Below are 24364 nucleotides of genomic sequence, written 5' to 3' on the forward strand. Positions count from 1 at the left end.
GCTCACTGGAGCTGAGTCCAACCAGATGTTTCTCTTTGAGTTGCTGAAACTGACGGAGTTCAGGATGCTGTACTATTTTTCACTGCCCTGACCTCGGTCAGCACAAACTCAATGCATCATTTCAGTCTGTCTATTTAGAAATAAGGTGTTCCAGGAATTATTTGTGCTCCACATTCTCCTATGAAAGCAATATTTTTAAAGAGTTGTTGCGGGATTATTCAGCTGTTTGGATCAAAAAAGCAAAAATCATTATGATTTTGACTCAAACAGCATAAAAGTAATTTCTAGTGTTTTTTCCTCTAAACTCAAAACTGAATGATTGCTGTGGAGAGGTCTTTTCTCACATTTCCTCCGTCTCCAATAATATTCCCATCAAACCAACTGGAAAAAATATCATGCCTACAAAGATGCAGTTCAACTTGTTAGAGGTAATGATTGACCTTGTTAATTAAATGAGAACAGACACCACTCACGGCATTGAACTGTTGAAGATCACACACAAACTTACACAGCAAACCAGAAAAATCAATGCTCAGCCGAGAGAAGGATCAGATATTGCTTGATGAAATGGTTTTGTTTGGTTTTCTGTCCACAACTTCCCACTCCCACTGTTCAGTAGTTCCTCCAGCGTGATGTTTGTGTTTTTTCTTCATTATGGATTTATAGATGCCTCAATGTTGTGAATCATCTGCAATTCAAACACCCATTTTCTCAGTGTGCCCAGAAAAACCTCCAACTTTTATTGTGGAAAACCTTTTTTGTTGTCTTGTGTTAAATCAATAAGTGTACCTGATCAGAATAAATTAACTTCACCTCAACAGGACACAGTTAACAACAGAGGCTGTTCTATGCAACAAGAAAGAAATGACCCCAGTGGCCTGAGTATGAACATTACGAGGACATTTTTAAATAGTTGGTACAGGTTACTAAAAATAAATGACACTAGTCTCCTTTTAAACAATGTTGCACAGATGGCACCTATTTGCTTAGTTATAGAGAAGGTGTTGTTTTTCCATTAACACTTGTCAAGATCAGAAGGACAAAATGCAGCTAGTTTACTGTGCAGATAAAAACTAAAATCTAATATCAAAATAAGTGTTGTAACTTAAGATGATCTGCTCTGTAGAGTTGGCAGCAGGTAGTAGGTCCTGGGTTTGAATCTCAGCCTGAGGTTTTCACGTTCTCCCTGTGAATGTGTGAGTTTTCTCTGGTTACTCCGACTTCCTCCCACAGACGAAAGACCAAGAGATTATAGGAGAAATGAAACCAGAATGTTGATATGGCATAAATATTGTTTAGCGAAACATTTTCATAAAACTTTCCAGAGACCAATCTCTCTGACCTACAACTTAAATAAATAGCTTTTATTGTTTTGTCAGTAATGCCTCAGTGGGGTGATTTGGGGGCGGAGCTACCGTCTGCCATCAGTTCATAACATGCACTGAGCCTCAGCCGGCTACTGAAACAATGTTACTGTCTGGTTGCTTATCTGTGAAAATGGACGAAGAATTATTTTTCTATATGAAGAAATGCCAGAAGACGTTAAGGGAATAAATAATAAACGACCATACCAGAGTGAACTTGAACCGGCTGCTGGATGTCTCAGAATGGAGTGAAAACTCTTCAGTTTGGATTCTGATGATCAGGACCATCATGGCTGGCAAGACGACCGAGTTGAGAACAATGAACGGTAAGAACTGATTACCATTTGTAATGTACAATTTATGACTTTAGAACCTTAATAGGAATTTATATTCTGGTAATATAAATTCCTATTAAGGTTGCGCCTTGTTGTTTTGTCTCATTGTCTGTGTCGACGTCCTCCTCTCGATCTGCCTTTCTTTTTATGAGTTTGGAGAGGAATTTTTGTGTTGGAACTCACATCTCCAAATCTGATGACGTTTTTTTGCCTTCAGTAGTAATTTCTGGCCAGTTTTCAACACACTGAGCCAGGCCTGGCGGCATGGGCATGCATTGGGGGCATTGGGGGCGTTGGGGGCATTGGGGGCATTGGGGGCATCGCCCGCCCACAGACTCAGCCGTGCCCAGCTGGACTGGAAGCTGTTTTTTGTTTTTACCTTAATAGCCAACTCTCTGTTATTCCTATATCGATTTGATACAGTAGGGGCTTCCACACTTCTACTGTTGTTGTCTATGTTCAAAAGTGGGTAGTACTTGTTACATTCACTTGAGTACTTATAAAAGGCTGCACTGAGCCACGTCTAGGGCTGTAAAATACATCATCATCACAATATTGGTGAGTGCAATAGTCACTTAGAGTTCAGTAATTGTTGGCTAATATATTAAAAATATCCTGAACTTGCAGTTTAAACCCACAGTCTAGAAACACAACTGTTATGTTAATTGGTCTGTCTAATTTGCCCTTAGGTTTGAGTGTGTGCATGGCCGTTTGTCTTGTGTGTCTCTGTGGTTACTTGTGATGGACTAGTGACCTTTCCCATGTGTACCCTGCCTCTTCTGTCTCGTTCAGACAAAGGGAGGAGCTGGACAACACTGAGCAGGTACATAAAACTGCCTTGGTTGCAAAGCAGAGATCAGTTGTTTGTGGCATCGCTTGTGGCATTGTGCAAATTGCATCTGCCATTCAGGAAGACAAATGACTTGCCTGTGTGCTTTTGTATAAATTCCTTTGTGAGGTTAAATTTAGCGTAGCGTCATAATCCCCTGCATTGTTCTGAAAGTTTGGAGCAATTCTAGATATGCTTTCGGACAGGGGCGCTCATCTCAGTGTTTTGGTGAGGACAGAGTGAGGACGAGTCCAAGTTCACCCTGTAATACTCTGTCATCTGCCAGACATGGAGGTGACTCACTGCACAACTGGAATCAGGCAGGCTGCGGTATCGGGTGTCCTGTGGGCTTGAGAATAACCAATCAATGTCAGGAAACAAAGAAAAGCAGAAATTTGTCCAGAACAACTGGACATGGGAGATCACTGTAGCTCCATTCCCTGAATAAAAAAGCTCTCATGAGACCTATTAGCGTGAGTTTAAAGGATGAACATGCCCCACTAAATGTTCTTGTTCTATCTTTTGCTTCATCTTATTTAATTGTGTTTATTGTAAAACATAGAAACTCTTGATTAATGTTTTTGTTCCTAATCTAATTAAACACTTTTTTAGATTTTCGCTTTTCCCCAAAATAATGGAAACAGCCTCGTCATAAAGTCACTAAGGACACGACTGCAGACTTGTGTACAAAAACCTCTCTTTAAGCTCGCCTTGTCTGCTTCACCTTCCTAAAACAATAAAGGATTAAATTACATTTGTTTTCACACATGTTAATCTCTGCTTGTAAAACTTACACAAGCCCAAAGAGGTGTACTCACAAAGAAATTCCTCTGTGAGTTTGTCAGGCGGCGAGTGCGTGGCCAGAGTGAGTGAAATTAATGAAGTCTGTAATGGGTTATCAAAGAGGGGAACTCGATATCTGTGGAGGAGAACCCCACCTGTTTATGGGGAGACGCTCTTGGCGGACATTTACACGCACACACGTCACAGTCTGCCTAACAAAAAAATTGCAGGTGGGGATCAAAATGCCTCCTCTGTGCCAGAACAACAGGTGGATAGGCATTTTTTTACGACGTCTCGCCTCTGCACTTTTCATGGTGAGCAACTTGAGATGTAAGAACTTCCTGCAAGAAAGAACTGACAGAGAATAGTTTGGGAAATACGTTTTCTTTAAGGGATCGACATGTTGGCCTAAAAATGTAATATTTTTTCTGTTAACCTAAAAGTTGTTTGTGATATGTAAAATCTTATGACTTCAAAAATTGTGTATCTTTGTTATTTTTTGACCTACAGAGGTCAGTAATCTTTTAGCTGCCCGGTGGTGATGGTTGGTAAAAGTCGATTCTATAAACAAAACACAAAAAGTCCAGGACTGATGAGGGCAGCGCACACAAACTCAAAAAATTGGAAGATAATAAATGGATGTTTAAAGTGATCTTTAAGACTTTGTAACAAACTATTCTAATATATTTGAGAACAGGTTTTGACAGAGTTGATGGAGTTGGAAACTGACTTTCTTTTACAGCATACGCTCTCCTTCTGGGTTGTTAGCTTTTCCGAGCAGCAGCCACACAAACTCGCCCTTCTTCATCAGTTTAGTCCTCATCTTCATTTCCCCTCATCATTTCTGCATTGCCCTTTATTTCAGCATGCTCTGGTCCAAACTGAAAGGACTGAACTTTACTTATTTCACAAAAAATACCCTTCTGGTTGGACACCTAGCAGGTGTCACCTACCCAGGATGCAATGCAGTGCATCTTGGGTAGTCATTTTATTTAAATTTATAAAAGCTAAACAACCTACAGTATATTTACTTTGTTTTTTTACCCATGAAATAAAGGGGATTCTAAACAAATTTTTTATCCCCTTAACAAGTTCTCCTGTTAACTCGGTGCACTTTTACAGCAGAAGAACATACAGTCCCATCAGAAGATTACATCCACTTACCACAAATGTCATTATTTTGATACACCTGGTTAAATGCATATGGCAAAGAATCCACAAGTTTTCTGTTACAACCAACAAGCTTCTGTCATAATTCTCCTTATTCCACAGTTTTAACTTTGTTACATAAAAAGACCCAGTTTTGTTTTTCCTTTCATATCATAATCCACATTTTCCAATATGACTAATGTGAGTGATTTGGGAAGAATTGTGCTTTGGATTATTGCTCTGTTTAAAGCACCCAGCTGTGTACGTTTCAATCCTCTGACCTAAACTATCACCCTCAGTTGTAATGTTCAGGAACCAAAAAGGTTTCAAGCTGATCTTAAAATGGCTGATACTGGAACGGCGGCATCAATGTCCACTGAAGCCATTTTACCTCAGAGAGGGTAAGAGGCACTGCTTAAAAATCATGACTGAGATTTACAGCGGTCCACAAGGACAAACCAGGAACCTTCTGAAGCTAACACTCATCTAACATGAAGGAAATTTTGCACCATTGCACTAATCTATTTAAATATGTAGCAGGCCTCATGATAAAACTGCTTAATCTAACTGCAAATGCAACAAATTATGCTTACAGCTACTTGTCATGTTTCTGAAACACGAAAAACTTTGGGAAACTGTTTCAGTTTTTTAATCTCACTTCATTTCATTGCAAGAAATTTTAAAGCTACTGAAGATATGAAGCAATCTGCTTACACGGGGATTACTGAGATATAAATTAAGTGTGAATATCTGCAGCATAGTAGAGCTAAAACTAGTGCGAGGTGACAAGAACACAGTCTTCCTTGTGTCCTTGTAATTTTATGAGCTGTTGCTAGTTGCTGTTTTTTCTATCTCTGTATGACATGTGGGTAAATAAAGTTTGTTGAACTAAGAATCTGAAGATTTTACGCATGGAAAATTTCAGTAGGGAGGATTAGGCAAATGGCATCCACACTGAACAATAAGTAAAAAGATTTAATGATAATAGTTGAGTCGAGAAAAGCCTCATAAAATCAAGCTGTAAGGGGAATATTGCTTTATTTTCCAACAACATGGATTATTGTTCTTGCTTGTTCACTGAAACACAAGGAAAGGTTCAAATGACTGATTTAGTAACATTGTAATCAGATAAGAAAATCTTAACTGTTGAAGGAAACTTACTAAATAGTTAAGAAGGAACATAAGCCTGTGTCATAGTTTGGTTCAGACCCAACAGTTCAAAGGATTTGTAACTCTGCTTATTTTTCGAATCAGTAATCAGTGGAGCTCAGTGAGCATGACGTGATTTATCCTTCATAAGTAATCAGATATGCTGCTGCTGTTTCACTGGAAGTTTTTGAATTCAGTGCTGGAGAAAAGTATTTGCACCCCTACATATTTATTCAGGTTAGCATTTTTTTATCACATTTAAAGTGTTCATATAATCAAATATGTTCAAATATCAGACAAAGCTAACTTGAGTAAATACCAGAGAACAATAGGTTCAAGGTCACGCTGCTGCTTCTCAGTTAAATTTAAGTCCAGACTTTGACTTAGCCACTTTAAAACCTGCTTTGTTGTATTGTAGTTGAGCCCTCCAGAGGGAACCTGCTGGTGTGTTTTGATCACTGCCTTGTTTCATAACCCTGGTGTGATTAATAAGATCATAAACTGATGAAATTATAGTTAATTTAGTTACCGTTAGTTCCCCAGGTCACTAGCATAATGACAAAAAAAAAACAAAAAAAAAACTTTTATTAGTTTTAGTTTGGATGTGTGGAACTATTTTCCAACGGTTTTTATGTGTTTTGGCTAATTTGAATTCTTTCCGGTCACCAGTGATGTTGGTCTTGGGTTTGAGTCATGGATAATGTCTTTTTCAATATTTAGATGATGTTCTTGTTTTTTGTGACCTTAAGAGTTGTTGGTTCACTAACCACTGTTCTATGGATAAGAATAGGGATCATTTCTCTCTGTGTGGTTTTCTGGAAGCCTTACCAAATGTGTTTGGGGCCCTTTGCAGTCTGACAGATCTCATTGTTTCTCCCTCTTTCTTGATTTAGATCTCGGCTTGATCTGTTGCTTTTCAAGACTTTTTGTCTGATTCCACAGGTCTGATCCCAAAATTAGACAGTTAATTCATGACTTACCGAGGGTTGTGGGATGTAGAGGTTGTCTGGTAGCTAATAAATTAAGTTATTATTATCTTCACGCGATGTTAAAAGGATGCGAGGTGACCTGAAACGTTGCACAGGCAGGATGAGCTGCCAGAAGACGGCTGCAGATGAGGTGGGGTGTAAGAAGAGAGGTGTGAGGATCTGCAGGCACAATAAATTAGGTGACTTTGAGGTTTCTGTTTTTTGAAAACCTCAGTGGCTTTGTCAAAACACAGCTGTAACGTAGGAAAAAGAGGTAGTAAAAATTTCTCATAATATTAATATAACTTTCTGACAATAGCATTTTTTTGGAAAAATTGCCAGTGAGAGAAATCTCAGCCTGATATTGCATTCAGTATGTTTAGCTCTTATTACCAACAGAGCAGGTTTGTTAGGATTTCATACTATGAAATCCTAACAATCTTAGTATAAGGATTATGACTGAGTTTAAAAATGGATTTGAGTGGAGATTCACAGGGAGTTAAGTTAACAAAAACCTCTTCATAAAATGAAGGAAGTCGCCACGGAAACCTGATGGACCTGCAGAGTACAAACGCACCTATAAAACTGACAAGGAACATGTTAACATCACCAAAACAGAGACAATGAAAACAACTAATTATGTTGGAGAAAGAATGATGTGATATTAAAGTGGAGCTTTATTAACTCATCACAGCTTTTGTGTCCAATCTTACAGGTTTTTCTGAAGAAAGCAGAATACTGAATAGTACTGAAAATACACTCCAAACCTTTCAATTTTTAATCAAAACTAATGAAACCATGTATAATTACTGTGCCATTTCGCCTTTCTACAGGACTTTTTGTTTGTGTCGCAGCAAGTCCCCAGACAATATATCAATATGTAGCAATATGTAACTTTTATATGTATATAAAATTGTTTTATACATATTTGTTTAACTGTCACCATGTTGTGACAGTATACTGTCCTCTCTTTCTCTCTTTCTCTCTGTGATCCTACTGTCCTCTGCAGAAATGCAACACTCGATCAGAAACAACCAATCAGAGCCAGGGGGAGGCTATTAGCGCTTTTAATCATGCTCATGTACATGCAGCTAAATATGATAAATATGGAGAAACAACTTACACAACTGCTCAGAAATAGAAATCAGTAAATACTTGAGATTCCATCTAAAAAGGCCTATAAATTACTATTTTAATAATTCAGACATACCCTATTATTCATTAATATACAATTTGCAAACCATCTTAGCACTACCACATAAACTAGCATTTACTCCACTATTATCCACAGTTAAACACTATTATCATTATCTCCACTATTGGGGATTCAGCCAATCAGCACCAAGGAAAATGAAAGGCGCTCCTGGATTGCCTGCTTTGTGTGCCGAGTAGCATTGCGTCTTGGTGTTTCAGCTTCCCAAGTTGCGTCATATTTTGCATATTTTAGATGTGCTTTCTGGAAATGAATTTTCAACATTATAACTTTGTTACATTCCACAGAACACTTTATAAACTCTGAGCCATGAATATGTGGGGATGATACTGAAACTGTATGGGAAAGTATCAGGTACTTTTACTACATCAACATTCACCAAACAGGTCCTACAGAAGAAGAGGAACTACGAAATGCTTTGTAGTTCACTTTTTCCCATTTAGATGATTGTAATCAATATTTGTCCAATGGGTGAAACATAATGTAACACCTGACCCTACCAGGGCCGCGTGTTTGAGCTGACTGCAGCGTTAAGCTAAACTTTTCAGACGCTCTGAGCTACTCCATGGTTTTCCCTCAGAAAGGTGCAACATGCCTCAATACTCTGGGCTATGCCCTTTAAATGAATCTATATAGGGAATCTCCCGAAGCGCTGTACAGAAGTGCTAATCATTTTCAGCACACACGGTCCAGCGTATAGTATGATCAAAGTTAAGCTCGACCATATCAGGAATGTGTTACCCTCTGGGATATTTTTAGGTTCTCCTTGCTAACTATCTGCCTTTTGGACTTGATTGGAGATTAGCACTGGTTTCATTCTGGCAATGGGTAAACATCCTTCTCCTTATTTCCAAGCCCTGAATCCCCCCCAGCCTAGTTAAGTGATCGGAGCACCTGCTATTTTTGGTCTGATTCGGGGAGGGTTTTTCTGAAGAGAGGAGGGCTTGTTTTACACCCTTATAAGAGCCTATAAATAATATCTCTGTGTCACAGGGCAGCAGGGGAGTCTGTGCTAAATACATAGGTGAAGATGTGTGTGTATGTGGCTGTGTGTGTGTGGGGATGTTTGTGTATATCTGTGAGGCAGCGAAGCTAAGACTGACTCAAGTGAGTGTTGAAATGTAACAGCATATATAGTTTCTGCCTGCGTCGTGTCAGTTTGGTGTTCAACGAGCTGATGTATAATTTTCCATGTCATTAACTCCAGTTCTTGGTTAATTACACAGAGAATCACGGATTACATTGCAGATTCTTTCCTTTTACAGTGAGATGCATCTTTTACTTTTGAGAACTTCCTCACCTAAAGGATGTAAATGAAGGAATGTTAATCAGAGGAAGTTGGTGTATGGAAATGATTACGATGCTATTTGTATTTTTGAGCAAATGCAAACCCTGAGTCCCTCAGGGAAGGTCTGTTCTCAACGAGTCCTTCAAGCCACATGGCTATTTATGGGTTTTTTATTCCCTCAAACAAACACACAACAATTTTCTTGTTGCAATAGAATCAAAATATTCAAATGTCATTTGATTGTTTCAGTTGAAATATTGTGTTAAAGTGCCTACTTTCAGTCGGCTAAAAAAGAAAACGGTGATAACCATCATCGGCCTGACAGCTGCTCAGCCAGTGTGTGTAGGTTATGATTACATGCACTGATTTTTATCTCATAGACGAGTCGGCTTGGCCCCCAGAACCCGGCTCAGGCCCGCAAACAGCTGGACACTGGTTTTGGTTTCAACTCCAGTTTGGTTCATGCATCTAAAGTCTGCATTTGTCTGCCACCAGTGTTACGTATTATTTTTTAGGTTGTCCTCCACGTGGAATATAAGGGCTCAGCTTTCATACAGACTCACATATTACACAGACTACCTTTGAAGACACTTGGTCCTGAAAAGTATGTACATTTTAAGCAGGTATTCTAAAATACAGGCCACAAGCAAGGCAATTTCCTCAGATTTTTCTCTCATATGAGTTCTCCTCTTTTTCCCTTCAAACTGCCCCTTCCCCCTCTCATTTTCTTGCTCCTTACTTCAGCTTTCTCTGCTGCTCTTCGTTGTCCCTTCACGCCAGCTGTGGTCTGCACAAAAACTGATTTTCAGAGTGTTAACCACCATGTTCTTCCTGCCGACAGCAGGATTTCATTTGCAGACCACAGGGGGCCAATATCTAGGGTAATTCCCAGGGTTTAGTGCCACTGATCTCTTCCCAGCTCACCTTGGGGAGAAAAATTAAAGCAGCGATAAGGCCTTACCCTGCCCAGCGCCGTGTTCACCCTGTGCTGCCCACTGCCTCACTAATGATGGTTCACACATACAACACCTGATCACATATATTCTCTGTTTGCGCAAATCATTTATAGGTAAAACCAAAGGTAATATATCATATATTTATATATACTTTCTACACCTGTACCTGTGATTTCTTTTTAACACAGCCTAGATTAACCACATTTTCTATTACAATGTAATAATGAATTGAAAAAGTGTAAAATAATTGTTAATTGTGAGTGTAAATGCATAATTGCTTATGAAAAGGAGTTAGAAATTAGACATAACTTTTTGTTTTATCCATATAAATGTCATACTGTGTTACAGAAATGAAAATGAACAATAAAATAAAGAAAGAGCCATAAAAGCAACAAACACTGAAAGTTTGAACCACAAATAAAGCATAATTTACTTTTTTTTTTATTTAAAGGCAATTTTTGGTGATAAAAACATCATTAGAGCCAGACTTATTTTAAATAGAGGAAAGAATTAACATATTTTGATGCCATAATCTGATTACACAGAGTCTTCATCTTAAAAAACAAAAACAAAACAGTTTTAGCTGGAATTTGTCAAACGTCTTGGTGACCAAATAAGGAATAAGGAAGTTAGGAGCACTTTAGATACAGATGTGTCTACAGTGTGACTGAAATGTGGGTGAAGATGTGAACACAAGAAGAAGACAGATTTTTAATTGATTACTAAAAATGTTTCTCTATTAGAAATATAATTTCCACCAAGATTAGGGATGTAAACTCTTGGTTTTCAGGAATTAAAAAATAAATAATTAATAATAATGAGAATTCAAATCTGCTTATGCAGGGAGTCAACAACTAAACCAGAATTACTGCTTTCTTTATATTTAGTGTGTTCTCTGTAAATAAAATAATAAAAACAACAAAAAAAAACTCCTGCTGCATACATCAGCTGGCTGATTGGATAGCAATAGTCCAACTTCCCTTGTCTCCACCATGTTTAGCATTAGCTTAAGTGACTTGGTAATCCTAAACATGGTGTTGCTGTGGGAAAGTTGACTTCAGCTGGGCAGAAGAAGTCCTGAAGAATGACATGCTGAGTCTGTGGGAAAATCAAGACTAGCATGACCATGGCTTACTTCTACATGGCTTACTTCTATGTAGTGCCTCGTGCTGAGACACATCACCACGTAACAAGAGGAAGCTGGAATCAAACTTACAACCTTCCAATTCTAAGTCAACTATACATCTGGGCCACAGTCAGCCCAGCTAAGCTGATGAGCTCATAAAGTTCTCCTTAGGGTGCCGGTTTGTTAGCTCTTCAAGCTGCAGCTATCAGATAACAGTTCCTTTGAGTTCCTCCTTTTCTCCAGACAGAATAGCCACACTTTTCATCACTCTTTAGCTTTGGGTCAGCATTATGTTGTGTATTGATTTCAGAATTTAACTGGAGTCTTGTGTTTTTTCTTTTAATGCTTTTCTACATTTGTCCTGATTTCCTTCATGCAAATCAAAATAATTATTGTGAATTCCAAGCATAAAATCAATGGTTTTAAATGACTAAATAGTTTAATTCTTCATTAAAAGATGTAAATATCAGTTTTGTAGAGGAAACACAGTCAGTTTTGTTTATGATTCAGTCAACTTTCATGGAAATTTGCTAAATGTCACAAAATGTCATTCTCTGTAAGCACTGATTCTAAATTAAATTTTGAAGTTGTTGAAACTAGAGAAATGGAAACATTCACAAATGAAATATCAAAAGCCTGAGTCAGAGTTTTGATTTCATCAAGCTGGTAGATGTTTCTTTCCTACTAGGAATACAGCGAGCATGGGAGGGGCAAACCGAGGAGGAAATTAAAACGAAACACGAGAGCCTCTTCTTCAGGTTTTACAGTTGGATGTCTATTCAAGGACCGTTCCTGTCATTGCTTTGGTAGCATGCCTCAGCTGTGTGTAATGGGAACAATTAAAAGCCTTTTTAGCCACGTGCTCAGGCTCAAACACAGGAAGTAGAAAATAAATAGGTAGTAAAAACACACATGTTGTATTCCCTCTTTTATCAGCTGGTGGAGACATCTGCTGTATTTTTTATGTATTTATTTATTTACATCGATATGAGATGGAGATGTGACAGAAATCTTCTGATACCAGATTCCTTTAAAATAACGCTGTTCAAACACACACAGAAAGCCACACACAGCAGTTGGGAGTGGTGGGTCCTGCAACACAAGCTATCTCTGCACTTCAGGGGGGAGGTTTGGGGTGGTTTGTGGATTTAAGTGAAACCAAATGAGCCGATGTCTCCCTGATTAAATGCCGAAGTTATTCTATCTTTAAAAACACATTGCATCACACAACTCTTCCCCCCGTTTCTCATACATGACATGACTGTTGGTTTGACAGTTTTTCATACCGAGCACATCGCAATGTGTTTCTAATCGACAGGAGATGTGAAGCCCGTGATGCCGCCCTTTGAAATGATGCACTAGGAGGAAAACATAAACAAATGTTTGCCACCAAGCACGTTCAAACTCCCCCTCCTCCCGTTGCTGCTCGCCCACCCCAGCTCTGCAGAAAGCCACAGCCGCACATGTGACACATTACCAGAGAGGCAGAAGACATGTTTTTGGAATTAAACTATTATGAGCCCTCCAAACAAGATAAATTTTCTAATTGGCTCCTTTCACAACATTTAGATATTGTGTGTGTGTTTTTTTTCCTAGGAGGTGTGTGGTACTGGTTTGCTGGGTGTGAAGTAAAGAAGAAGAGGTAAAGTTTATTTGGAGGAAGCTAATGGAGAATGACGGCAGGACAGAACCACACTGGGAGCAGCAGAGTGGCTCACCGACATACGAAGCAAAACAAACAGTCTGACTTCTAAGCCTTGGCAGGCCCCGCTGACGGCTCTCTCGGTTTCTCAGCTTTCCACTCAGATGTCTTTCAAGTCTTTAATTCTGTTTTTTTACATGCATTATTTCTTTCTGCACTCTGTCGTTTTTTGTGTGCATGATTCAGTATTCAGGACTGTTTCAGTATTTTCCAGAGGAATGGGGAAAAAAGCAAAACAGATGAAGAGTCGAGTAAATTAGAGAACCCTGCAGACGCTGTTTTCACTCAGAGGCATTTGATAAGATGTACATTAACGTCGACACTGCTGCTGTAACTGTACACACAGCCGACGCGAAATGATACCATCAAAATGGCCAATTCCTGTTGAACCCAAAATAGCTTCGCACCACACTTTAACAGCTCCTCACTTTCGCTGTCAAGTTGAGCAAACACAGACGTCACAGCTATCAGACGAGTCATCCTGCTCCATCTCCCCTGGCCACTTCTGACTTTCTGTTGCTTCTGCCGCCGCTGGGAAACCCAATCTATTGTTTGATGTGCGCAGACAGATTGTCTTCCAGATCGCCAAATACTTTGTGCAAACAACCCCCGTTTTACTCTTCTAAAATCTGTGACTTAATAAAGATGAAAATGCGAGGTGTCCATTTCCCCTCTGGCTGGGGCCGTGGAATGAAAACCACATGCGTAAATACAGCCCGGTGTGCGGCGTTAAGTGCGCACATGAGAGAAGAAACAGTAATCAGATTGGTTTCCTGTGACAAACAATAACATTTATTTTAAAGCGGCAGCATTTTTCTCAGGCAGAGGCAGTAGCTCTGGTGATAATCAGAGCCAGACTTGGCTCCAGAACAGACGGATGTTGCTACCTAGCTGATCTTGGCAAGTTGGAGGTGAAATTAGCACTGCTGTAAAACTCAGGGATACTTCTGTTAAAGAACAGCTTTTGTTTGGAATGGGATTCACCAGCGGTGATCTTAGATAATTACTTTAAATGCAGCACCCAGTTATCGTATTAGCTACATTTTCACAGGTATTTTTCTCCCTTTCAGGCACTAAATCTCATGAAACCCACAAACACTGACTGAAAGCATTTCTTCAAACCAGGTTACAAAATTCCTTCTGAAAGTATCTAAGCAGTAATCTGGGAGTAAAGTCTCCATTCCCAGTCTCTACGATTTTGATGGGAACCATCAGAGAACAAAACAGTTTCAGTCGTGCCACACATGTTTAATTAGGTTTAGACCTGAACTTTGACTGGGCCATCCTAAAATATGAATATACGTGAACTATCTGGTTATTTATCTGGCTGCATGTTTAGGGTGGCTGTCCTGCTGCGAGGTGAACCTCCACCCCATCAACAGCCTTCCCATCAACAGCTTCCCTGCTGAAAACATAATTTTCCCAATGCATGATGCTGTCACTTTTTTTTCACAAGAGCACCTTTTTCCAGCTTTCTGATCATTTGTAGAGGTGATATACTCTTCCATGCACTGATTAAGTGACTACTGAGGTGTCAGAGTAAAGAATGGTGAGTAGGTTTACTGACGTACACAATTTAAACACAATAGTTTTTTCCAGCTTTCAATCAGATTGTTTCTTGAAGCAGAAATTAACCCCCAGTGGGCCGAGAGAAGCAGCTTTGCAGATGTTGTGTGTTTGATTTACAGGCGAACCAGAAACACGAGAACACAAAGGTTCTGACCAAAACATTTCCACATAAAAGAAAGAAAAAAAATCCATTAAAATTTGTAATGCATTAAAATCTATGTGGTTAATTAATCAAGATTAATTAACTAAAAAAAGAATAAAATATTTTGCAGTTGCAACACTACAAAAAGTGAAAAGGTGTGAAGGCTGTGACTACTTTTGCAAGCCCCTGTGTGATGTGACTGCTACCTCAGGTTATCTCCAGTGTTTCATGTGTTTGAGCTGAACTGTGCTCAAGTGGAGGTCTGTGGGAGCTCCCAGCATGCTCGCGATCTTCCAACAGAAGAACGTGCCGGTGATGATGGATCACACGGTTTGCAGTGAGGAGTGTCTGCTCTCCTCATCTTGAAGTCTTCTGACCTGAGAGTTCTCTCCACCCCCCGCTGGGGTGACCTCTGTGAAACAAATTTCCCCTTCTACTGTGTCTGTGCTGGCTGTGAACGACGCGACTACAGGATCCATCTGCCTCTTGTTTCTCTCACAAAGTGAATGCACACAGCTGATGTGTTAATGGACAGAATCTGTTGCAGAAACATGCCGTGCATCGCTGGTCATAAAAAGGAAACTTCTTTCATGGCTCGTTGCACTGTGAGGGGAACCAGAACGCTCAGTTTATCTCTCCTATTATGCCTTGGGTAATGTTGCTTGGCAGAGGAGGGAAACTCAGATATTTCTGTGGTGTTTATTTATACGAGGCACTTGTGGGTATTTTCCTTACAGATGACTTCAGAACTTCGTAAATGTGCAATATACATTTTTAGTTTTGCTTCTGTGGCTCGCTGATTTAACATAGAACCACATGGCAATACAATGTTGACTTCTGTAAATACCAAAGTCACTACACAGCTGTTGTGGCAAAACCTCCTGCAGCCTTCAAAACAGACCTTTGTTCAAAGGCCAACATTCAGGAAAGTGCATTTGGAAGTAACACTTTCAGCCAGAAATGAGATCTGATGCATTTTGTTTTATTAGACTTTTACAATTTAAACCTTGTTTCATGGTCGACAGAAACCTCGTCTTAAAAGTTGATGTTCACAAGTTATTTTGATACTCTCACACGCTGCTCATAAGTGGGTGAGGATCACCCTGCAGAGGCAGTTAGTGGTGAACGGAGTGCAAGCGAATTGTGGCAAGAGTGGAGAACCTCTCATGGCAACAGTCAGTGCCAGTTGTTTGATATTTCAGCTTGGCATATGCTTTGGCATGACGGGTGCCTTGCTGAGCCCATAATGAATCATGCATGACCACAACACTTAAATATAGAAGTGTAGACAGCAAAACTCCTGCTATTCTAGGAGAAGCTGTCTTGTAGCAGCTTTGGATGCACACAAATGGATTTTTAAAGAGTTTTTATGTAAGTAGTCAGACTCTATATTCTCCCTCTAATTTAGCAGAAGGCTGAAGTGGCACAAATTTGGCATAATTGTGAAATGGAAGGAAATTGATACAATATTTTTATTTTTTACATCTAAAAAAATCTAAAAAGTGTTATCCTTTCCCTTTTAGTAAATACAGTCCATTGCAACCAAATGCATTCAGAAGTCACCATAATCAATAAAAAGATGGACCACAGCAGAAACGTCAGAGAGGAAATTTAAAGTACAGTTGGGTTGTAAAACAATATCTGAACTTTTGAGCATTTCCCAAAGATCAATCTGGTCAATCCATCATCTGAACATGAGGAGAGGCTGTTCTCACCAACAGACCTACCAAGACATCATGGACCACATTCATCAGAGAATCAGCCAAGAGGACCATGTTAACTCTGGAGAGGCTGCAGAGATCCACAACTCAGGTGGATCTCTGCGGGTAAAACTATTGCTGGGTTTCAGTCACGTGACCCGGATGACGTGCGAAATTCAGATGGAGGGCCAGAAGGGGATTTTTCCGGTTCAAAACAAAGCAAAGTTGATCATGAGTATGCTAATGCCATAAATAGGCTGGAACAGCCCAGGTATCTCGAAAATATATATTTAGGATATGATCCTATTATCTCAGTAAAAAAAGACTTCTCTTATAATCCTGAGAATTTACCCGGTGTCGAGGCGATCCGCATAACTATAACTACCTGGAGTCGCAGACCTCATAACGATGAGCCAGAAGAAAGCTTTCAAAAGCCTGGACAATTCAATCATTTAGCTTCAAGTTAAATTGAATTTAACTTGAAGCTAAATTCAATCATTTAGCTTCAAGTTGGGTCAATAGGATCAAAAGAAGCATTAGATGGCTGTCGACTTGTTTCTGCCAGGTCAGTAGTGAATTGTGCTATTTTAAGTCATTTTATGATAACGATGCTATCGCTAACAATGAACTAATCTATGTTATTTTATGAGCTTGAATCTCCTGGTAAATAATTTATTTAGTTTCTGTAAACCCAAATTCATGCTGGAGTTGTAGTTAATGTTGACGCTGGATTCAGGTCCAGTGTTCCCCCAATTCAGGTCCAATGTTCCCCCAATTCAGGTCCAATGTTCCCCCAATTCAGGTCCAATGTTCCCCCGTGTTCGTTTCTGTTCGTGGCCAGACACGAAGCATGTGGGGGAACAGTAACAGCTCACCGTGACTGTATGTCTGGATAGGTTATATTTAATTTATTTAGCTTTTTAATTTTTTAGCATTAAAGTCCCACTGAATAAACATATTTTCTGTTCGCGACTCGGCACTGAGCTAGCTGCTAACAACATTAGCACTCTGAAGACAACCACGCTAGGGCATAAAAATAATATATCTTACCTTACATACGAATTGAAAAATAATTTATCATATCAGAGATACAAATGTGCATTTATGTTTTTGGGTGGGGGAAAATTGAACAAGATAATCAAATAATTATTGTTCAACTTCAAATAAGTACGGTTTCTGTTAACATGTGTCCTCTAACTTTCCATTTGTTTACCATTCAGTGCAAGACAGGTAACTAGTGATAAATCATAATTTGAAGGTTTTGCTGTTACTGTCATAACACAGGCTCTGGTGAATGAATGGGAATAATGGTCTTCTGCAGAACCACAACAAGGAGTGTTTTGATTTCTTTGTAGCAATGCCAGATGAAGATCACAACCTCAAGGTAAGCTACATTTATTTAGATTTTAAACAACCCAAAGTCATTTAATGCAGGGCTCAGATTGAGACATCCAGATGATCATTATTATGAAGCAACCACATGAACAGATTACGATGAGCCATTACTAACTACAGTGGCTGACGACCTTTTGTAACTATTACTTATATTGTTACTGTGTTTGGAACCCGTTGATAGCTGGTTGCGGTGTTTTTGTTTGTTTTATCAAAACAAGCAAATACACATTTCTGTATTTTATGTATATTTATAAATATATACATTTTATTGGTCTGATGTTATATTTTAGTTTTAAATGTCTGTAAGAGGAAAATCATCATAATCAATAGGAATAAAGACTGGAAAACGCAACTCTGTATGATTAACTTTATGTTTTGTTTCTTAGTAATAATGTTTCTGAAATAAATTGGCTTTTTAATAATATTCAACTTTATTGAATATGTCTCTATTTTAGATAAAATGTGAAAAATGAATAAAACAAGTTAATGTGTGAGCTGTGAGCCCAGTAACACGAATAACAATTTTATTTTATAGAGATGTGAAAATTGTGCATTCTTTGGGTTTGTGTTTTGAAGTTTTAAATAAAAATACACGAGTATGATTTATACTGAACTTTTAGTATTGAGGTGTTTCTGCTGGAATAAGTTGCTGTCTATCTTGGATAGCACACTCTTTTTCTAAATAGCATTTGAAAAGCAATTTAATTGCAAGATTTTCCTTTTTGCCTGATCCAGTGATTCTCTAAGGACTTGACCATTTTCCTTAGACTTTTTGTCAACAAAATGCTCTGTATTTCGCCATTAAAAGGCAATCCAATGGCAAATGTTCCAGCCTTGAACCCACGGAGTGAAATATTGAGAAGGGAAGGAGGATTGGAAACAGCTTGGAGGTTAAATTGAATTAGATCTTTAGAGATGACACCCTCTCCCAGCAAGAAATGCAAAACATGTGAATGTGAAGCACATAATTTTTTTTCTTCTTTCTCTTCATGTATGCTGAGTCTTTTTAGTGTACTGTAAGATGTGTCAGACATATAACTCATGTGAGTGAGGATGAGAAACAGCCGTCGGCAGCTCCTTTAGATAGAAAAAACCTCCGGGTGTAGAGTGAGTCGTACAGCTGTCCTTAAACTGTGTGTCAGCTTTTAATTTGGTTGGACTAATTACCTCCTGCATTGCTGCTGCTTTCATCAACAAAACACATAAAAAATGTACTAGATTTGGTCATAACTTAGCAACTAATGATGTTGACCACAATTCCTCTGAGTTTATGACAAAATACTCAAAAAAATCTGCTTAGAGTTTAAGTTACCGCCACGTAATCTGCATTTCTGTACAGATTTCTCACTGAAATCTGTACAGTGCAGATATAACTTGAAACTGCACTGAAAAGTGCTGTAATTTCCAATCTATAAAATGACTTGGAAGTATGGCAATCATTTTTTCCATGCAACAGCATCTCAGATTAAAATAATAATCAAGCATCAAATCTGAAAGTCAAATTAAGTGGTGTTTTCTCGACACCCAGCTTGTAGACGGTGTTATCATGTTTCACATCAGGCACAAACTGCTCCGTCACTGTTTTCATAGACACACTATCTCAACCGCTGCTCAGTTTTACCCTCCGCGAGAAAGTTTGGTGGAGTTCCCCGTAGCAGGATTTGAAGTTGATATGCCAGAATCACAGAAGGCAGTAATGTTGGAAGGAGTCGGCGCCCCTGGCTCCTGGCGGGATGGTGTTGGTTTGATGACTGATCAGAAGATAAGCTTTCAAAAAGTTCATTTTGTTGAGAGCATGCAGACTCAAATCATGACAGAGGGCTCAAGTAACAAAAATTTGCTTTATTGTAGATCAAAATACCATTTATGATCTAAAAATCTTTGCAGATGTATATGTAGAAACATATGATTATTTTAGGTGTTTAAATATATGTTACTATTTTTCTGTAAAATATTTTATGTATAACTGTAATTGACAGCTTAACTCAGGAGCTGGAGGAACAACTGTAGCTCTTTGGCTTCTTCATTTTGTCTGAATTCTTTATTTCCTGAAACAAAACAAATCTGATGAGTGTGGCTTGCATTTTTATTTATGTTTTTGTTTTTCTCTCCAAAATAAACTAAGCTCTGTCACATTAAGTGGGGAGCTTTTGTAAGTATAACTTTAAGGTTTCATAATTAGATTTAAGTCTGGACTTTGACTAGACCTTTCTGACACCTTAAAAATCATTGCTATAAACCATTCTATTTAGGTATGTACAGGCGGAGTGGTGAACCTCCACCCAGTCTCCAATCAGTGGCATCTTCCATTCTACCATCAGCTCTAACCATATAAATCATGTTTGTTTGAAGTAAAACAAACACAACAGGACACAATGATGTCACAACTTTCCTTAAAAATGTTTCCTTCTGCTCACAGCACAACAACAACTTTGGCGGAAAAACAAACAAACAAAAAAAAAACCTGGACCTCTTCAGATTATTCGACGTGTTAAAGCAAAACCTGAACTGTTGTGGAACATTCATGATGCATCACATGATCATATGTGTATCGCTGTATGAGAATTGTCTTCTGAAACAAACCCTCTGGATTGGACCAGGGAGAACAAGTGGTGGATATAAGAAAGATACACTGCCTCCTATGGGCCTGGCATGCACACTACATTGTTTCCGTTGCTGTTGGTGTTTTCATCTGCATGCAGAACGTTTTTATTCTACTGCTGTGTAAATGCTACTTTTTGGAAACATTGTTGTGTAATCAGAACCTTGAGTGAGCTACACACAGCCGGGCCCCGGCTACAAATCAATGCCTAAAGGAAACTGTTTGCACTGGATGCTATTTAGATTAAAGTTGGCTCAATAATTTACACTTTTTACATTTGTGAAAAAATCCAAGAAGTATGAATATTTTTACAAGGCACTGTATCAAGGCATTACAAACCATAAATGAATAATTTGAGGTGTTTATCATTTTCTGCAGTGTTTATTTAAGTTTGTCCCCATCGCTTTTTGTCTTGAACGCCTGTTACAGTAACAGGCGCAATTAATTAATCAATTAATTAATTGCTTATTGCCAATTAATTAATTGATCTCATTGAACTGATGATTTATTAACTGGTTTGAATTGAAAAAAAAAAAAAAAGTAGGATTTGGTTTTTCTCTCCAGTTTGTAACACAAGGTAAAAATGAAACGTGGTTTGCACGTCGTCTCTAACTGTCCATTTGTCCAATCTGTGTCTGGAACCTGGTCAGGATGGGAGGATGGGATGGGGGCTGGACGGGGGGCAAATTTTACAACACATACAAGGCACATGCTGTACAGTGATGATGGGTTTGAAACAAGGTTATCCATCACCGGTCCGCCTCAGTCCAAGGGCCCCCGGCCAATACCACATCCATTATCAGGTTGAGGGAATACAACCGGGAAAATAAAGGGGTGGGTGGTAGTGGGTTTGGGATGGGGGTGGAGTGTCCACATGAGACTGCATTAAAATCATAAGGACAAATGTGAGAGGCTGACTGAGCTACACATCATATTTTTAATAGAATGCAAACACTGAAGTGTCTTCTTGTGGAGGAAAAACAGTGTACGAAAACACAGATTAAAGATTTAACCAGATGAATAATACTAGAACTGTGTCATTAAAACATTTTGGGTTTTGGACTAAACTGTGCAGGTGAAGTATTTAGAGCTATGGAAATGCATGCCAAGCAGCAGAAACTCCAGCATAATAAAAACTCTTTTTCTCTGCAACACGAAGAGAGGAAAAATCCCACCGCGAGTCGGCCAAAAACGCTTTTTTATATCGTAAATGAAGGAGAAGACTGTGGCTTTTAAAGCAAACCGTTCTGATAGTTAACGCAGAACCACTTTAAAGGCCAGCTGCAGGAGTGACGTGAATAATAGCGTTTAATTTGTCTAATCTTAGCAGGAGCCGTGGGTGGCTGAGGTTGGGGGGTACGAGGGGCTGAGGGGTTCCTGGTACCCTTATGGCACATGAAGAGATCTGCTTCCACCACAACAGGGTGTAAATGCCCCAAATTATCATTCAGCTTTGTTGCTGCTGCTGGTTTATGTTGTGTGTGTGTGTGTGTGTGTGTAAGCTGATAACACGTGTGTTCACATGATGCACGCTTGGATTCCTGTGGAAAACTTAAGGACTGGCATGTGCCAAGAAGTTGATTGAGGAGATGATTTTGGCGGCTGTAATTTACCCAAGCGCTGAAAAATGTCAGTAAATAAATAATTCAAGGAACTTCACTGATGCAGCCTGGAAAGTATTTACAAGGGCAAGCTCCCCTGAACTCATCCGCCGCGCCAGAGAAACTCTCGTGGCCACATTATTAGGCTCCATGTATGGTAAGCCTTCTTAAAAAATGTCAATAAAATTGTCTCCTTTTGGAAGCGTTTTGGAGCGTGGCATCGCTGCTCCAGAGCGGTTTAAAAATCCAAAATAATGCAGACATCAACAGTTTCATGAGTAATCATCAACCAAGGCTTGTGGTTCATACTCGGCTATATTTCCTGTCTTCTCTCGGTCGTACATGAGGCCTCTGGGTCCCAGACAAAAGACTCCAAAATAAAAACAAAAAAATATCAAAGTTACACTGAAGTCACGGTGAAATAAAATCATTTTAAACTGCCTTTTTTATGTACTTATTAGAATATTATCAACATGTTGTGATTAAGCTTGGCGTCACTCTTGTATTGTTACATTAACAAGAAGAACGAACAACCAACCCTCCACCAGTCAGCAATCTCTCATAATATCAGCTAAAAAATAAAGACAGAAACAGATAAAAAAAAGAAAATAATGGAGAAAAACGAGAAGTTAGGAATAAAAAATTTAAAGAAAAGGAAATGTGGACAAAATAAATAATTTTCTGTATTTTACTTTAGGTGAGATCAGCATTATTTGTCTCTTGTGATAGCTGGGTTTAGCTTTTTGGAAAATAATAAAATATTTTATAATGAAAAACCAAAAAAGGAGACAAATTTTAAAATTACTATAAAATAGATGAGAAATGAAAAAAAATGTTTTTAATAATATTTTTATTGATAAAATAAAAACTAAAGAGGAAAATAAGTAGATCCTAAGAATCTTAATACCCGATAGATAGATAGATAGATAGATAGATAGATAGATAGATAGATAGATAGATAGATAGATAGATAGATAGATAGATAGATNTAGATAGATAGATAGATAGATAGATAGATAGATAGATAGATAGATAGATAGATAGATAGATAGATAGATAGATAGATAGATAGATAGATAGATAGATTCTTCCTAATTCAGTTCAAAACTACTTTATTGAAAGTGTTTTTGAAATACTAAATATAATTTTGTGTTAAATTCACTCATATTTTCTGGTAGTTTCAAATTCGTCCCCTTTTATTTTTTTATGGTTAAACTCTCAGGCTTCTCCATGCATCTCCTCTCTGTCCAGGTTTGTGTTGGAACAGGAGAGACGTTGTTCTAGTTGGCAGCTCTGTAGCTCCATACTGTTGTTCTAATCCCTCAGTGCACATCATAATTACGTGACAGAGCTAATATGTCCCGCTCTGAAATGTAAACTTGTGTCATCAAATACATGGATAAGATTTCAGATCGGCTTCAAGTAAAAAGAGAGAAATGTCTTTCAAGTGTTAAATGATAAACATGAATGTTTCCTTCAGCTCCAACTAAAATAAATCCCGGTCCGCTGTTTTCAGGGGGAGAAGCCACATACTTTGTCTGTGTGTAGATCTCACCTAAATTAAATCATGTGGTCACCAAAAGAGCCCCCCACCCCCAGTACCCCACCCCTCATCTCTCATTGACCTTCTAGGCGCTCATTGTCCAAAAGTGAGACTTGATTACAGGCCTAAGCCCTTCGAAGATTCGCCTCAGTGGCCACAGCTGATCTTTTATACTAATTTCGGATTAATGCGGGGTCTGCAACACTGCGTAAACACAGCCACTGAGAAGGCCCCTGCCACACAGAGCTAAACATTAATCCTCCTTAATGCTGAGAGTCAACTTCCAGTCCTTATCAGAATTTGTCTTAATCTCTGCCTAGGCTGTACAAAACTCCACTGCTCAATAAGTAAAATGTACACCACCAAACAACAAATGAGGCGAGGAACTGTGCTGGAATTCACAAAGCAGCACATAGAAGGAGGAAAAGAGAAGCCCAGCTTACCTTAGCGACGTTTAATTAACTGCTTTCCAGATTCTAATGGCAGAAAAAGGAAGACAGCGATTACTTCATGTTTTCTCAGAATTTAATTTCAAGCTCTGCTGCTGCAGTTTTTAGTTGATCCTTCCTCGATTTCAGCCACAAGCTTGCTTCCCTGCTCTCCCACTCTCGTTCGTATTTTTGTCTCTCATGCCGTTTTGGATCCACTGATGTGTGGGTTCTGACCATGTGGGTCCGGGTAGTCCCTGTCTAGTCGAGCTACGTCTGTAGAATGAGGCTGCTTGTCTGTAATTTTCTGAATGTGAGATATGTGATGTATTATTTCAGCAAATATCTGGGCTTGGTTCAGGCGCGTTTTGAAATCTGGGATTTATGACTGGATCTTTTTTTTTTTTTGTATCATAACCTCCGTTATACACACAGATTAGTGGCACAACACTTAACATTTTTCCCTTTCTTTCTTTTTTCCTTTTGCTTTTTAATACATCAGGGACAACAAACTCAGAATTT

At 38.8% G+C, this 24364-nt stretch overlaps 1 protein-coding gene across 1 annotated transcript in view; it reads right to left on the minus strand.

Annotated features, from left to right (window-relative positions):
• Positions 1-24047, minus strand: part of pitx2 (paired-like homeodomain 2) — a 56574-nt gene extending 32527 nt beyond the window's left edge. Inside the window, exon 1 of the mRNA XM_016670952.1 lies at positions 23858-24047. The gene's annotated coding sequence lies outside the window, so the exon portion shown is untranslated. The remainder of the gene's footprint in view (positions 1-23857) is intronic.
• Positions 24048-24364: the final 317 nt, after the last annotated feature.

Source organism: Poecilia formosa, unplaced genomic scaffold, assembly GCF_000485575.1.
Source record: "Poecilia formosa unplaced genomic scaffold, Poecilia_formosa-5.1.2 Scaffold39, whole genome shotgun sequence".
Lineage (NCBI taxonomy): Eukaryota > Metazoa > Chordata > Actinopteri > Cyprinodontiformes > Poeciliidae > Poecilia > Poecilia formosa.